Source organism: Macaca thibetana, chromosome 12 (assembly GCF_024542745.1).
Source record: "Macaca thibetana thibetana isolate TM-01 chromosome 12, ASM2454274v1, whole genome shotgun sequence".
Lineage (NCBI taxonomy): Eukaryota > Metazoa > Chordata > Mammalia > Primates > Cercopithecidae > Macaca > Macaca thibetana.
Genome location: NC_065589.1, coordinates 66945641 through 66961859, shown reverse-complemented (window position 1 = coordinate 66961859; position 16219 = coordinate 66945641). Strand labels below are relative to the sequence as shown.

Here is a 16219-nt window from a genome sequence, read left to right as displayed (position 1 = left end):
AATGTCAATGTTCCCTGTAGTTCTGCCTTGGGTGCTCTTACTCTATTTTCTCTCTCTGGGCAATTTCACTCAATCTCATATTTCCAGTAATAATCACCTATGCTTCCCAATTATTTCTAATCTGTATATCCATAACCTTAACCTTTCTCCTGAGCTCCATATGAAATAATCAACTACCTATGAACCTCAGCATCTTGCTATAACTCCCATTCAACAGATCCATAAGTAAATTTATTATCTTCTACAGAAACCAGTATTCCAATTATGTTCTTTATCTGGCATAACATACTAACATCTAAACAGTTGTCCAAACCAAAAACCTAGGTCACATCTTGATTCTTCCTCCCACCCCCAAACCCCGCCCCACTTTCCAAATCTAATTGCCTGTATCAATCTACTCCTGAATTATCTCTTAAATCTCTTCTTTTTCCTCAACACTATTGCTATAACCTTATCTAGTACAGGCCTTTATCTTGTAACTATATTAGATGATATTCCTAATTGATCTCTATGGCTCAGTCATATTCTCTCCAATCCAACCTCCATGTTACCAAAACAAAAAGTATTCTTTGTAAAATGCTAACTTGATGTAAAATTTAAAGCCTCCATTTACTTTACATGTTGTGTATAAGATAAAGTCCTGAACTCCAGAACTATACTACATAATGATGCAGACAAAGCCCTTCATAATTTGATCTCACCTTCATATGAATCCTACCTTCCTTTTTCAGGGATATGGCAATATTTGTAGTGCCTCAAGGTGCCAAGTTGTTTCTCTCTTCCAGTCCTTGCACATGGAGTAAATCCTTTACCTGAAGAGTATGTTTTCAATTCCATTCTCATAGCAAATTATTATTAAAAGTTATAATGCATTCTAATTCGTGCCTACCTTCATTTTGGTCCTTAGCATACTGTTTATTTACATGTGTATACCCCTTTTAATCAAAAGCTAATAAGCAGAAACTGCATCTCTGCAGATACATGATGTGGGAAAGGTAACTGGTACAGAGTATGAGCTTAATAAACACCTATGAAATGAATCTACTTTCCTCTTGCATTTCAATGCTAAATTTCCAACTGCCTATTACCCAACTTATTTGCTGTGAAAAACAGGAAAATGGCCTCTCAAAAATGTCCCCATCTTCATGTCCATTCTGTAAATATGTTACATGCAAGGCAGATAAAGATTGCAGATAGAATTAAGATTGCTAGTCAGCCTGCTGCATTTAGAATCTCAGCTTAACTTCAAGAGTCCACACAAAAGAGCTATCTTTAAGCAGAAAGCTTGCTATCAATAATAATACATAACACTTGCCAGCCTTTAGATGAGTTTATTCTTTTGTTCTACTTTTCAAATTAAAAATACATTTTGCTTTACAGTTCTTTGTCTTAACATTTACTTTCTTTTATCACCTTAATGATTTATTTTTGATCTGGTCTAACTTCCGGCAATCTGAACATTAAACCACATGAAACTTGCAGTTCACCAATGTCCTATTTGGTAAATTACTATTTTACAATATTGAAACAAAATACAGGAATGCCGCCGGGCGCGGTGGCTCACGTCTGTAATCCCAGTACTTTGGGAGGCCAAGGCAGGTGGATCATGAGGTCAGGAGATCAAGACCATCCTGGCTAACACAGTGAAACCCCATCTCTAGTAAAAACACAAAAAATTAGCTGGGCATGGTGGCAGGTGCCTGTAGTCCCAGCTACTTGGGAGGCTGAGGCAGGAGAACAGGAGAACGGCGTGAACCCAGGAGGCGGAGCTTGCAGTGAGCCGAGGTCGCACCATTGCACTCCAGCCTGGGCGACAGAGCGAGACTCCATCTCAAAAAAAAAAAAAAAAAAAAAAAAAAAAAACAGAAATGCCAAAATAAATGTTTACTTTTATTTTCTTCAACTCATTTATTAAGCAACCACTAAGCACAATGAAGCACATTGAAGGGGATGCAGAGTTGCATATAGAGGTAGCAAGCTATCTTTAAGACAAGAAAAACAAACTCACTAAATATTCTAATACAAGCTAAATGCCATATAATGGGAGCCAACAAAGTACTATAGAGTGAAGTGAGGACTTCACAAGAAGTGAGGACTGACAAATTAGTCATCTAGATGGGATGAAGAAAGGGTTTACAGTGATGGTGGCATTTGAGATAAACAATGAAAACTGGATTGGGATAGATATGCCTTTGTTATCCATATTAAAGTACATGTGGCAGTTTTAAAATAAGACTCCAAAATCCTCTGATTCTCCTTTCAACAAACGGGAGCGGAGGGTGTCTGTGTACCCTCTCCTTGAAACCGTACTCTGATTTTGATAAAGAGAACAAAGTTGTGCCGGAATCCAGGACTTTCTGTCTCCTGTGCTCCTTGGTCTTGGAACCTGCCACCAGGGAAGAGTAAGCTCAAGTGACCCCAGAGAGAAGTCCATCTGAAGAGGAACCAACAGCCAGCACCAACTTCCAGCTGCATAAACCACCTTGATAGTAGATCCTCTAGCTCAGTAAAGTACCTCTAACTAATGTGAGACACAGATAAGCTGTCTCCACCAAACCCTAGCCAAATTGCAAATTTCATGAGCGAAAAAAGAATGCTATTTTAAGTCACTAAATTTTAGGATGGTTTGTTATATACTAAATAATTGTAACAGTATAAATTTGATACTTATGTAAAGAACACTCAAATTTCTTATAAGGCAAATTTATTCAGGTGAATTTATTATTTTATAAGGCATTTTCAGATTCTCTTAATCAAACACATCCCCAAAAAACAGCAAAATATAAAGTATTGCTCCATTTGGTATAAAGATTAAAAAAATCTATAATTTCTACTTTAATTTTCAATACATGCTATGGAACACAAGTGAGTAAACTCTAAAACCTACTGAAATAAGAAGTTGTAGTCTATTTCCAAAAACCATTAAATGTCTCTGCAAAAATAATTGATTCTGAATCTAGCTGTGGCAACATACAATTGACTTTTCTTTTGTTACATTTCATTAGTAAAGGTGCAGGGTTGAGGACAAAAGGCAAAAGAAAATGTGTAGGTGGTTTCCCCCTAGAAAACAATAGGAGGGTCAGTTAAGGATTTGTTTTTAGGCTGGGTGTGGTGATTGAGGCCTGTAATCCTAGCACTTTGGGAGGCCGGGGCTGGCGGATCGCTTAAGCCCAGGAGTTCGAGACCAGCCTGGGCAACACAGTGAAACCCCATCTCTACAAAAAGTTAAAAAATTAGCTGGATACAGTGGTACATACTTGTAGTCCCAGCTACTTAGGAGGCTGAGGTGGGAGGAGGGCTGGAGCTCAGGATGAGGTCACAGTAAGCCATGAAGACACCCCTGCACTCCAGCCTGGGTGATAGAGTGAGACCATGTCTTCAAAACAAAAAGACTCATTTTTTAGGGTATACTCCAAAAATGTGATCATTCTCCCTATTTCAATCATTCACTCCTATGATGATACCTATTCCTGTAACTTTGCAACCAGAAGTAACTGATCCCCTCTCAGGTTTAAGCATCCTGTTCTCCAACCACACTAACCTCTCAGTTTACCTCTTCCAACTCCGAGATCTATAACCCATTAATTATTAATTATTAATTATTAACAGGTCAGTGAACATTTTTGGAAAGAGCCACCTAGTAAACATTTTAGGCTTTGCAGACCACACAAGGTCCTGTTACATATTCTTATTCTCTATTTTTTAGAATGCTTTGAAAATGTGAAAACATTCTACGCCAAAGAGCCATAAAACACAGGTCTTGGCCCACATTTGCAGGCTGCAGTTTGTGGATTCCTATATTAATACTATCAACACCTTTTGACTGTCCATCACTACCACTCATGCCTTTATTTCCCTTACAATCATCTTAAATTCCATAATCCATTGTTATAATGACTCACCTACAAACAACTTCAGCTCCTGGCCCCCTTATCAAATTATCTAACACATTAGGCAAAACCCCAACCCTGGTTAAAACCAACCATTTGCCTACTCCATGCTGGCACCTACACAGGTGACCGTAACTGGAAAAGCATACAGAATCCTCCATTAAATGTATGACTACTCATTTTAAGTAGCCTTTAGAGTCCCCTGGCATTATTCCATACCTTTTCTTCAAGCCTCCAACATTATCTTCCCCAACCTCATCCTCACTAAGAAAATAGAGATACAATCAGAAAATTGGCTGGGCACGGTAGCTCACGCCTGTAATCCCAGAACTTTGGGAGGCTGAGGTGGGCAGATTACTTGAGGTCAAGAGTTTGAGACCAGCCTGGCTGACATGGTGAAATCCCATATCTACTAAAAATACAAAAATTAGCTGAGTGGCATGGCAGGCACCTATAATCCCAGCTACTCAGGAAGCTGAGGCAGGAGAATCACTAGAACCTAGGAGGTGGAGGTTGCAGTGAGCTGAGATCACGCCACTGCACTCCAGCCTGGGTGACACAGTGAGACTTCATCTCAGAAAAAGAAAACAGATAGAACCTGACCACCCACCTATATCTGCCCATATTCTCAGACTTTCCTCATTGCTAAAGATGAGTTATTACACACTTGTCAAAAGCCAACTTCTCCACTTGTATACTAGATCACATCCCCTCTTGCCTACTCATGGACAGTTCCAAATCAATTCTCCCTACTCTCTCCTCCATCATTAATTATTCCACATCCATACTACTGCAAATCATTCCAAGATGGTCAAATAGGAACAGCTCCAGTCTGCAGCTCCCAGCATGATCAACACAGAGGATGGGTGATTTCTGGATTTCCAACTGAGGTACCTGGTTCATCTGACTGGGACTGGTTGGAAAGTGGGTGCAGCCCACAGAGGATGAGCCGAAGCAGGGTGGGGCATCGCCTCACCTGGGAAGCGCAAGGGGTCGGGAGATTTCCCTTTCCAAGCCAAGGGAAGCCATCACAGACACTACCTGGAAAATCGGTACACTCTCACCCTAATACTGAGCTTTTCCAACTGTCTTAGCAAACCACACACCAGGAGATTATATCCCGCACCTGGTTCGGCGGGTTCTAAGCCCACAGACCCTTGCTCACAGCTAGCACAGCAGTCCAAGATCGAACTGCGAGGCAGCAGCCTGGAGTGGGGGAGGGGCATCCACCATTGCTGAAGCTTGAGTAGGAAAACAAAGCTGCCAGGAAGCTCCAACTGGGAGGAGCCCACTCCAGCTCAAGGAGGCCTGCCTGCCTCTGTAGACTCCACCTCTGGGGGCGGGGCATAGCTGAACAAAAGGCAACAGAAGCTTCTGCAGACTTAGACATCCCTGTCTGACAACTCTGAAGAGAGCAGTGGTTCTCCCAGCATGGAGTTTGAGCTCTGAGAACAGACAGACTGCCTCCTCAAGTGGGTACCTGACCACCGTGTAGCCTAACTGGGAGACACCTGCCAGTAGGGGCCGACTGACAGACACCTCGTACAGCCGGGTGCCCCTCTGAGACGAAGCATCCAGAGAAAGGATCAGGCAGCAATATTTGCTGTTCTGCAGCCTCCACTGGTGATACCCAGGCAAACAGGGTCTGGAGTGGACCTCCAACAAACTGCAGCAGACCTGCAGCTGAAGGTCCTGACCGTTAGAAGGAAAACTAACAAACAGAAAGGAATAGCTTCAATATCAACAAAAAGGAAATCCACACAAAACCCCATTTGTAGGTCACCATCATCAAAGACCAAAGGTAGATAAAACCACAAAGATGGGAAGAAACCAGAGCAGAAAAGCTGAAAATTCTAAAAAGCAGAGCACCTCTTCTCCTCCAAAGGATTGCAGCTCCTCGTCAGCAATGGAGCAAAGCTGGATGGAGAATGACTTTGATGAGTTGACAGAAGTAGACTTCAGAAGGTCGGTAATAACAAACTTCTCCAAGCTAAAGGAGGATGTTCGAATCCATTGCAAGGAAGCTGAAAACCTTGAAAAAAGATTAGACAAATGGCTAACTAGAATAAACAGCATAGAGAAGACCTTAAATGACGTGATGGAGCTGAAAACCATGGCACGAGAACTACGTGACGCATGCACAAGCTTCAGTAGCTGATTTGATCAAGTAGAAGAAAGGGTATCATTGAAGATCAAATGAATGAAATGAAGCAAGAAGAGAAGTTTAGAGAAAAAAGAGCAAAAAGAAATGAACAAAGCCTCCAAGAAATATGGGACTATGTGAAAAGACCAAATCTACATTTGATTGGTGTACCTGAAAGTGACGGGGAGAATGGAACCAAGTTGGAAAACACTCTTCCGGATATTATCCAGCAGAACTTCCCCAACCTAGCAAGCAGGCCAACATTCAAATTCAGGAAATACAGAGAACATCACAAAGATACTCCTCGACAAGAGGAACCCCAAGACACATAATTGTCAGATTCACCAAGGTTGAAATGAAGGAAAAAATGTTAAGGGCAGCCAGAGAGAAAGGTCGGGTTACCCACAAAGGGAAGCCCATCAGACTAACAGCAGATCTCTCAGCAGAAACTCTGCAAGCCAGAAGAGAGTGGGGGCCAATATTCAACATTCTTAAAGAAAAGAATTTTCAACCCAGAATTTCATATCCAGCGAAACTAAGCTTCATAAGTGAAGGAGAAATAAAATCCTTTATGGACAAGCAAATGCTGAGAGATTTTGTCACCACCAGGCCTGCCTTACAAGAGCTCCTGAAGGAAGCACTAAACATGGAAAGGAACAAACAGTACCAGTCACTGCAAAAACATGCCAAATCGTAAAGACCATTGATGCTAGGAAGAAACTGCATCAACTAACGAGCAAAATAACCAACTAACATCATAATGACAGGATCAAATTCACACATAAGAATATTAACCTTAAGTGTAAATGGGTTAAATGTGCCAATTAAAAGATACAGACAGGCAAATTGGATAGAGTCAACACCCATCAGTGTGCTGTATTCAGGAGACCCATCTCACGTGCAGAGGCACATAGAGGCTCAAAATAAAAGAATGGAGGAAGATCTACCAAGCAAATGAAAAAAAAAAAACAAAACAAAAAAACACCAGGGGTTGCAATTCTAGTCTCTGATAAAACAGACTTTAAACCAACAAAGATCAAAAGAGACAAAGAAGGCCATTACCTAATGGTAAAGGGGTCAATTCAACAAGAAGAGCTAACTATCCTATATACACATGCACACAATACAGGAGCACCCAGACTCATAAGGCAAGTCCTTGGCGACCTACAAAGAGACTTAGACTCCCACACAATAATGGGAGGCTTTAACACCCCACTGTCAATATTAGATCAACGAGACAGAAGGTTAACAAGGATATCCAGGACTTGAACTCAGCTCTGCACCAAGAGGCCCTAACAGACATCTACAGAACTCTCCACCACAAATCAACAGAATGTACATTCTACTCAGCACCACATTGCACTTATTCCAAAATGGACCATATAGTTGAAAGTAAAGCACTCCTCATCAAATGTAAAAGAACAAAAATCACAATAAACTGTTTCTCAGACCACAGTGCAATCAAATTAGAACTCAGGATTAAGAAACTCACTCAAAACCACACAACTACATGGAAACTGAACAACCTGATCCTGAATGACTACTAGGTAAATAACAAAATGAAGGCAGAAATGAAGATGTTCTTTGCAACCACTGAGAACAAAGACACAACATATCAGAATCTCTGGGACACATTTAAAGCAGTGTGTAGAGGAAATTTATAGCATTAAATGCCCACAAGAGACAGCAGGAAAGATCTAAAATCGACACCCTAACATCACAATTAAAAGAACTAGAGAAGCAAGAGCAAACACATTCAAAAGCTAGCAGAAGGCAAGAAATAACTAAGATCAGAGCAGAACTGAAAGAGATAGAGACACAAAAAAACCCTTCAAAAATTGATGAATCCAGGAACTAGTTTTTGAAAAGACCAACAAAATAGACAGACCGCTACCAAGACTAATAAAGAAGAAGAGAGAGAAGAATCAAATAAACACGATAAAAAATGATGAAGGGGATATCACCACCGATCCCATAGAAATACAAACCACCATCAGAGAATACTATAAACACCTGTATGCAAATAAACTAGAAAATCTTAAAAAAATGGATAAATTCCTGGACACATACACCCTCCCAGGACTAAACCAGGAAGAAGCTGAATCCCTAAATAGACCAATAACAGGCTCTGAAATTGAGGCAATAATAGCCTACCAACCAAAAAAAGCCCAGGACTAGATGAATTCACAGCTGAATTCTACCAGAGGTACAAAGAGGAGCTGGTACTATTCCTTCTGAAACTATTCCAATCAACAGAAAAAGAGGGAATCCTCCCTAACTCATTTTATGAGGCCAACATCATCCTGATACCAAAGCCTGACAGAGACACAACAAAAAAAGAGAATTTTAGACCAATATCCCTGATGAACATTGATGCAAAAATCCTCAATACAATACTGGCAAACCGGATTCAGCAGCACATCAAAAAGCTTATCCACCATGATCAGGTTGGCTTCACCCCTGGGATGCAAGGCTCGTTCAACATACGCAAATCAATAAATGTAATCCATCACATAAGCAGAACCAAAGACAAAAACCACATGATTGTCTCAATAGATGCACAAAAGGCCTTCGACAAAATTCAACAGCCCTTCATGCTAAAAACTCTCAATAAACTAGGTATTGATGGGACATGTCTCAAAATAATAAGAGCTATTTATGACAAACCCACAGCCAATATCATACTGAATGGGCAAAAACTGGAAAAATTCCCTTTGAAAACTGGCACAAGACAGGGATGTCCTCTCTCACCACTCCTATTCGACATAGTGTTGGAAGTTCTGGCCAGGGCAATCAGGCAGGAGAAAGAAATAAAGGGTATTCAATTAGGAAAAGAGGAAGTCAAATTGTCCGTTTGCAGATGACATGATTGTGTATTTCAAAAACCCCATCGTCTCAGCCCAAAATCTCCTTAAACTGATAAGCAACTTCAGCAAAGTCTCAGGATACAAAATCAATGTGCAAAAATCACAAGCATTCCTATACAGCATTAACAGACAGAGAGCCAAGTCATGAGTGAACTCCCATTACAATTGCTTCAAAGAGAATAAAATAGGAATCCAACTTACAAGGGATGTAAAGGACCTCTTCAAGGAGAACTACAAACCACTACTCAACGAAATAAAAGAGGACACAAACAAATAGAACATTCCATGCTCATGAATAGGAAGAATCAATATCGTGAAAATGGCCATACTGCCCAAGGTAATTTATAGATTCAATGCCATCCCCATCAAGCAACCAATGACTTTCTTCACAGAATTGGAAAAAACTATTTTAAAGTTTATATGGAACCAAAAAAGAGCCCACATTGCCAAGACAATCCTAAGCAAAAAGAACAAAGCTGGAGGCATCATGCTTCCTGACTTCAAACTATACTACAAGGCTACAGTAACCAAAACAGCATGGTACTGGTACCATAACAGATATATAGACCAATGGAACAGAACACAGGCCTCAGAAATAACACCACACATCTACAACCATCTGATCTTTGACAAACCTGACAAGAACAAGAAATGGGGAAAAGATTCCCTATTTAATAAATGGTGCTGGGAAAACTGGCTAGCCATACGAAGGAAGCTGAAACTGCATCCCTTCCTTACACCTTATACAAAAATTAAATCAAGATAGATTAAAGATTTAAATGTTAGACCTAAAACCATAAAAACCCTAGAAGAAAACCTAGGCAATACCATTCAGGACATAGGCATGGGCAAGGACTTCATGACTAAAACACCAAAAGCAATGGCAACAAAAGCCACAATAGACAAATGGGATCTAATTAAACTAAAGAGCTGCTGCACAGCAAAAGAAACTACCATCAGAGTGAATAGGCAACCTACAGAATGGGAGAAAATTTTTGCAATCTACCCATCTGACATAGGGCTAATATCCAGAACCTACAAAGAACTTAAACAAATTTACAAGAAAAAACCAAACAACCCCATCAAAAAGTGGGCAAAGGATATAAACAGATACTTCTCAAAAGAAGACATTTATGCAGCCAACAGACACATGAAAAAATGCTCATCATCACTGGCCATCAGAGAAATGCAAATCAAAATCACAATGAGATACCATCTCACACCAGTTAGAATGGTAATCATTAAAACGTCAGGAAACAACAGGTGCTGGAGAGGATGTGGAGAAATAGGAACACTTTTACACTGTTGGTGGGACTGTAAAATAGTTCAACCATTGTGGAAGACAGTGTGGCGATTCCTCAAGGATCTAGAACTAGAAATACCATTTGACCCAGCCATCCCATTACTGGGTATATACCCAAAGGACTATAAATCATGCTACTATAAAGACACATGCACATGTATGTTTATTGCGGCACTATTCACAATAGCAAAGACTTGGAACCAACCCAAATGTCCATCAATGACAGACTGGATTAAGAAAATGTGGCACACATACACCATGGAATACTATGCAGCCGTAAAAAAGGATGAGTTCATGTCCTTTGTAGGAACATGAATAAAGCTAGAAACCATCATTCTGAGCAAACTATCACAAGGACAGAAAACCAAACATTACATGTTCTCACTCATAGGTGGGAATTGAACAATGAGAACACTTGGACACAGGGTGGGGAACATCACACACTGGGGCCTATTGTGGGGTCTGGGGAGAGGGGAAGGATAGCATTAAAGAGAAATACCCAATGTAAATGATAAGTTAATGGGTGCAGCACACCAACACAGTACATGTATACATATGGAACAAACCTGCACGTTGTGCACATGTACCCTAGAACTTAAAGTATAATAAAATAAATAAAATTGAATTATAGCAAAAAAAAAAATACTATTGCAGACTAAAGTGATGCATGATGTCTTCTATTTAATAACTTTACTAAAATCCCAAGAATATAGAAATTACTTACGCCTGCCTGATGCATTTTCCAATATACATACCATCCCTGCTACAATGGTCAATCAAGCCAGATAGACAAAATGAAACATAAACCCTGATATGGCTTGGCTCTGTGTCCCCACCCAAATCTCAAGTCGAATTGTAATTCCCAATGTTTGGGGAGGGACCTGGTGGGAGGTGACTGGATCATGGGGATGGATTTCCTCCTTGCTGTTCTCATGATGGTGAGTGAGTTCTCATGAGAACTGTTGGTTTAGAAGTGTGTAGCACTTCCCCTTTCGTGCTGTCTCTCCTACTCCTCCATGTAGGACATACTTGCTTCCCCTTCACCCTTCCACCATGATTGTAGGTTTCCTGAGGCTTCCCAGCCATGCTCCCTGTACAGCCTGCAGAACTGTGAGTCAATTAAACCTCTTTTCTTCATTAAAAAAAAAAAAAAAAATTATTTCACGTCTTCCAAAAAGTGTTTCTCTTGCAGTTTCCACCATTTCAGTAAATGGCAACTCCATCTTTCCAGTTACTCAGGCCAAAATCTTTAAGGTCATCCTTGACTACTCCTTCTTTGACTCCATATCCAATGCATCAATAAATCTTTTGGATTCTGTTTTAAAAATATATACAGAATCTGACCATTTCATAAATCACCTTAACCTGGGGTGAAGAGAAAGTAAGAGGAAATTAAGTTTTAAAAAATATAAACAAATCATTTGTTTTTGAGACAGAGTCTTGCTCTGTTGCCCAGGATGGAGTGCAGTGGCACAATCTCGGTTCACTACAAACTCCACCTCCCGGGTTGGAGCGATTCTCCTGCCTCAGCCTCCCGAGTAGCTGGGATTACAGGTAGCCACCACCAGGCTTGGCTAATTTTTATATTTTTAGTAGAGACGGGGTTTCACCATGTTGGCCAGGCTGGTCTTGAACCCCTGACCTCAAGTCATACACCCACCTTGGCCTCCCAAAGTGCTGGGATTACAGGCGTGAGCCACCATGCCTGGCCTAGTTAATTATTTTTAAAAACCACTTCCAATATTACTATCCAAGGTCTAAACCAAGCTTGTCCAACCCATGGCCCACAGGCTGCTTGTGGCCCAGGATGGCTTTGAATGTAACCAAACACAAATTTGCAAATTTTCTGAAAACACCATGAGATTTATTTTTTTTTTAGCATCAGCTATCATTAGTGTTAGTATATTTTATATGTAGCCCAAGACAATTCTTCCAGTGTAGCCTAGGGATTGGATATCCCTGGTCTAAGCCATCATCAAATGCTTTCCTACATTACTGCAGTAGCTTCCTAATTAATCTTCCTGCTTTCACTTTTGCTCCCTCTGTAGCCTCTTCTCAATACAGTAGACTTCCTTCTAAGACATAATTAAGACCATGTCAATACTCTGCTCAAAACAAAACAAAATTTCTTAGAAAAAAAAAAAAACCTAATTGAGAACTGAAGTTTTTGCAACGGTCCACATTCTACAAGGCCCTACATGAGATGTTACTTTTACTTGTTACTTTTCTCACTGCCACTCTTCCTAATCTCCCCCTTGCTCAGTCTAGTCCAGTCATACAGGCCTCCCTGCTATTCTACAGCACTCCAGACATGCTCTTCACTCAGGGTCTTTGCACTTACTGATTCCTCTATCTGGAATGTGCTTCCCTCAGATATCTAAAAGGTTCATACTCTCATTTCTTTCATCAAATGTCACCTTATCAATGAGGTGTTCCCTGACAATCCTATTTTAAATTTCAACCTGCCCTCACTCAAGGTACTCCCTATTCACCATCCTTTATTTTCTCCTAACAGTAATTTACTGGCTATCTCCTCACTCCCAACAAAGGGAGAGAAATGTTTTTATCTGTTTTGTTCACTACTGTATCACCAGGGCCTAAAATGTACCTGGCAGATAGCAGACACTCAGTAAACATGCATTGAAGGAAAAAAAAAAAAAGAATAAATCAGACACTAGTGCATAAAAATGAAATTTAGTTCTGTATACCAATCAAAATCTTAAAGACAAGTTTAATTTTCACCAGCTCCAAATATCTAGATTTCTTTAGAAATCTATAGAAACTATTCAGGAATTCATACTGTGGCAAACTCTATTTTTCATTTACATCCAAACTATTACATTTTAATCTACTAAAGACATTAAGTCTTCCCATCTCTCAGTCTATAATTTCTACAGAACTAAAATACTAAGCATCTAAGCAGAAAATAATGCCATTTAATGTGAATATATACATATATTTACTTTTATGTTTGGTTATTCCTTCATATCAAGTGATGGCCCTGATTTTCTAAGATTAAGCACCCATAGATATAAATTCCTTATAGAAAAGAGTTGGGGCAAAACTGTCAAAGTCATTAAAAACAAGGAAAGTCTGAGAAATGTCAGAGCCAAAAGAAGCCTAAGAAGACAAGACAACAGAAGGCAATGCTGTATCTGGATGGGATCCTAGAACTAAAAAGACATCAGATAAAAACTAAGGAAATATGAATAAACTATGGACTTTAGTTAACAATAAAGCATCAAACTGTAACAAATGTACCACATGTTAATATAAGAGAAACTCAGCACAAGAGTATGTGGGAGTATTTATATTATCTTTGCTATTTTTGTATACATCTAAAATTATTCTAAAAAATAAAGTCTATTAAGGGGTGAGAGTGGAGGGACTAGGTTAGTTTAGAGCAATTGGTAAACATGATACTCCTTTTAGTGTTAAACCTTAGCAAATCAAAGAATACTATCCTCAAAATTTATAATCAATAATATCCATCATGAACAACTTAATAACAAAAAATAAAAAGAAAGATGCCTAGTACACATGACTCAAAGTTCTGGTTCAGTAATCATGCAGGAGAGTTACTAAGATAAGGATATCACAATCAGATTCATTTTGGAAAGATCTTTTCAAGGGCACATAGGTACATACATGTATCTTTTAGTATTTGTTTTCCACTTTCTATTGTTTAAGTTTAGAAACACGCTAAATTCTAAAAACAATAAGAAAAAGAGAGAACAGTGGTTTGGCAAAAAAATAAAGACCTGACTTCAAACTCACAGAAATACAGAAATTAAACAAAATTAATGACTAAGTCACCTATAGAAATGATAGGAACTAAGAGATATTCAAAACAAATAAATTAAACACAAAACTAAAGTATAATTTTCAAAAAGTAGAATAAAGCTGGGATATAATTTAGAATTTTTTTTAAGAAAAAATTCCAAACAGCAATTAATTACTACATACTTGGAAGAACAATGAACACTACAACAGTGTACACCAGAAAAAGTATTTTTTAAAATAAAATAATTAGGCCATAAGCTTAAGGTCAAAAACCATGTTATTTATTTCTTTATTCCCATATTGTCTGCACATAACAGTTATTCAATATTATACCTAAATGTTAATTCTTCCTAAAAGAATATCGAAAAGCAAAGTCACAGGAATCCAAAGCATGGATTATAGAAAAATGATTGCTAGAGAGATCAGCAATCATTTTTCTATAATTTCAATATGACATCAGAAGGAAAAAAATTATTTGGGTTTCAAACTTTACTAAGAAAATATAAATTCAGATTTTTAAAATAATTATGTTGCCTAAATATAATAAATACTGAAGAATGTTAGTAAAGGGTATCATAATTTTGTTCTTTAATAAGACAGAACATATATTAGTAAAAAGTAATAACAACAGCTTTCTACAAAATATCACATTTTAAAAATACATTCACTAAGGTCATTTTTAAAGTATTTTATACATTGGGAAAAGATTACTATAGTCAAGCTAACTAACAAATCCAAAAACTCAGTTACCTTTATGTGTGTGTGTGTGTGTGTGTATGTGTGCTGAGAACACAAGATCTACTTTCTTAGCAAATTTCAAGTATACAACACAGTATTAGTATTCTCACCATGCTGTACTTAAATCTCCTGAAGTTATTCACCTAAATAACTGAAATTTTATATCCTTTGACTAACATTTCCCCCATTTCTCCCATCCCTGCTCTCCACCCCTAGAAATAATATTTCTACTCTCTGCTTCTACGAGTTTAACTAAAAAATATTCTTGACTGGACATGGTGGCTCATGCCTGTAATCCCAACACTTTGGGAGGCCAAGGTGGGCAGATCACTTGAAGTCAGGAGTTCAAGACCAGCTGAGCCAACGTGGTGAAACCCCATCTCTACTAAAAATACAAACATTAGCTAGGTGTGGTGATGCATGCTTGTAATCCCAGCTACTCGGGAGGCTGAGGTGGAAGGACCGCTTAAACCAGGGAAGCCAAGGTTGCAGTGAACTGACATTGTGCCACTGCACTCCAGCCTAGGGGGCAGAGCGAGACTTTGTAGATAGATAGATAGATAGATAGATAGATAGATAGATAGATAGATAGGTAGGTAGGTAGGTAGGTAGATAGATAGATAGATAGATAGATAGATAGATAGATAGATATAGATATTCTTGAAAAATTAGTTCCAGTTATACAAAATGCTTTAGAAATTATAGAAATCTGCCTTATAGGCCAAAAAATGTTTTTGTATTTACTAGAAAGTACATACATTGTAGAAAACTTTAAACTGGTTATGAAAGTAGGAGTTTCATTGCAAGTATATATGCCTAATTCATTTTAATCATATGTGAACTTCTACTTTTTGCAAAAGTGAAGGCTTCAAAACAAAAAAAAATGTTAATATTTCTATGAACCAAAATCCTACTTATGGAAAACGTGGAGGTGTAGGGAATTCTTCCCATATAGCCCTGCCAACTGGAAAACCTAAAATTATTATGACTTATTTAATATCCATGATATTTGTGAATACTTATAAAAAGATTTACATTCAAAGGTCTAAATGTCATCCTACCTTTACAAAGTAGGTTATAATTCTGGGGGGCTGCAAAAATTGAAGTTAAATTTTTAAAAGTAACATTCTATATTGCAACAAAACCCTTACAAACTATATTATTAAAGAAAAGAACAAAGACAAAAGTCATTGCAAACTCAGAATATCTTTTCCCATGCCAGTCTTGGGAATATTTTATGTAACCACTTAATGGAATGACTGTTAAAATTTTATATAACATTTAATGATGTAATAGCAATGACTTCATTAATAATATGGTAATACAACCTCAAAAATAAAGAGTTAACATAATATAGCGATAATTCAATTTTCATTTTTCTTATTTCTAAATTATTTTATTCTATTCTTAAGTGTTATTTTAGAAGAAACTTAAAATTTCACAGAAATCGTAACATTTTTCAAAAATAAAACATAAAATGTAAGGATTTTCATAA

General features: G+C 38.3%; 1 protein-coding gene across 3 annotated transcripts in view; it reads right to left on the bottom strand.

Annotated features, from left to right (window-relative positions):
* LNPK (lunapark, ER junction formation factor) overlaps positions 1 to 16219 on the bottom strand; it is an 80417-nt gene that overhangs the window by 25665 nt on the left and 38533 nt on the right. The window lies entirely within an intron of this gene.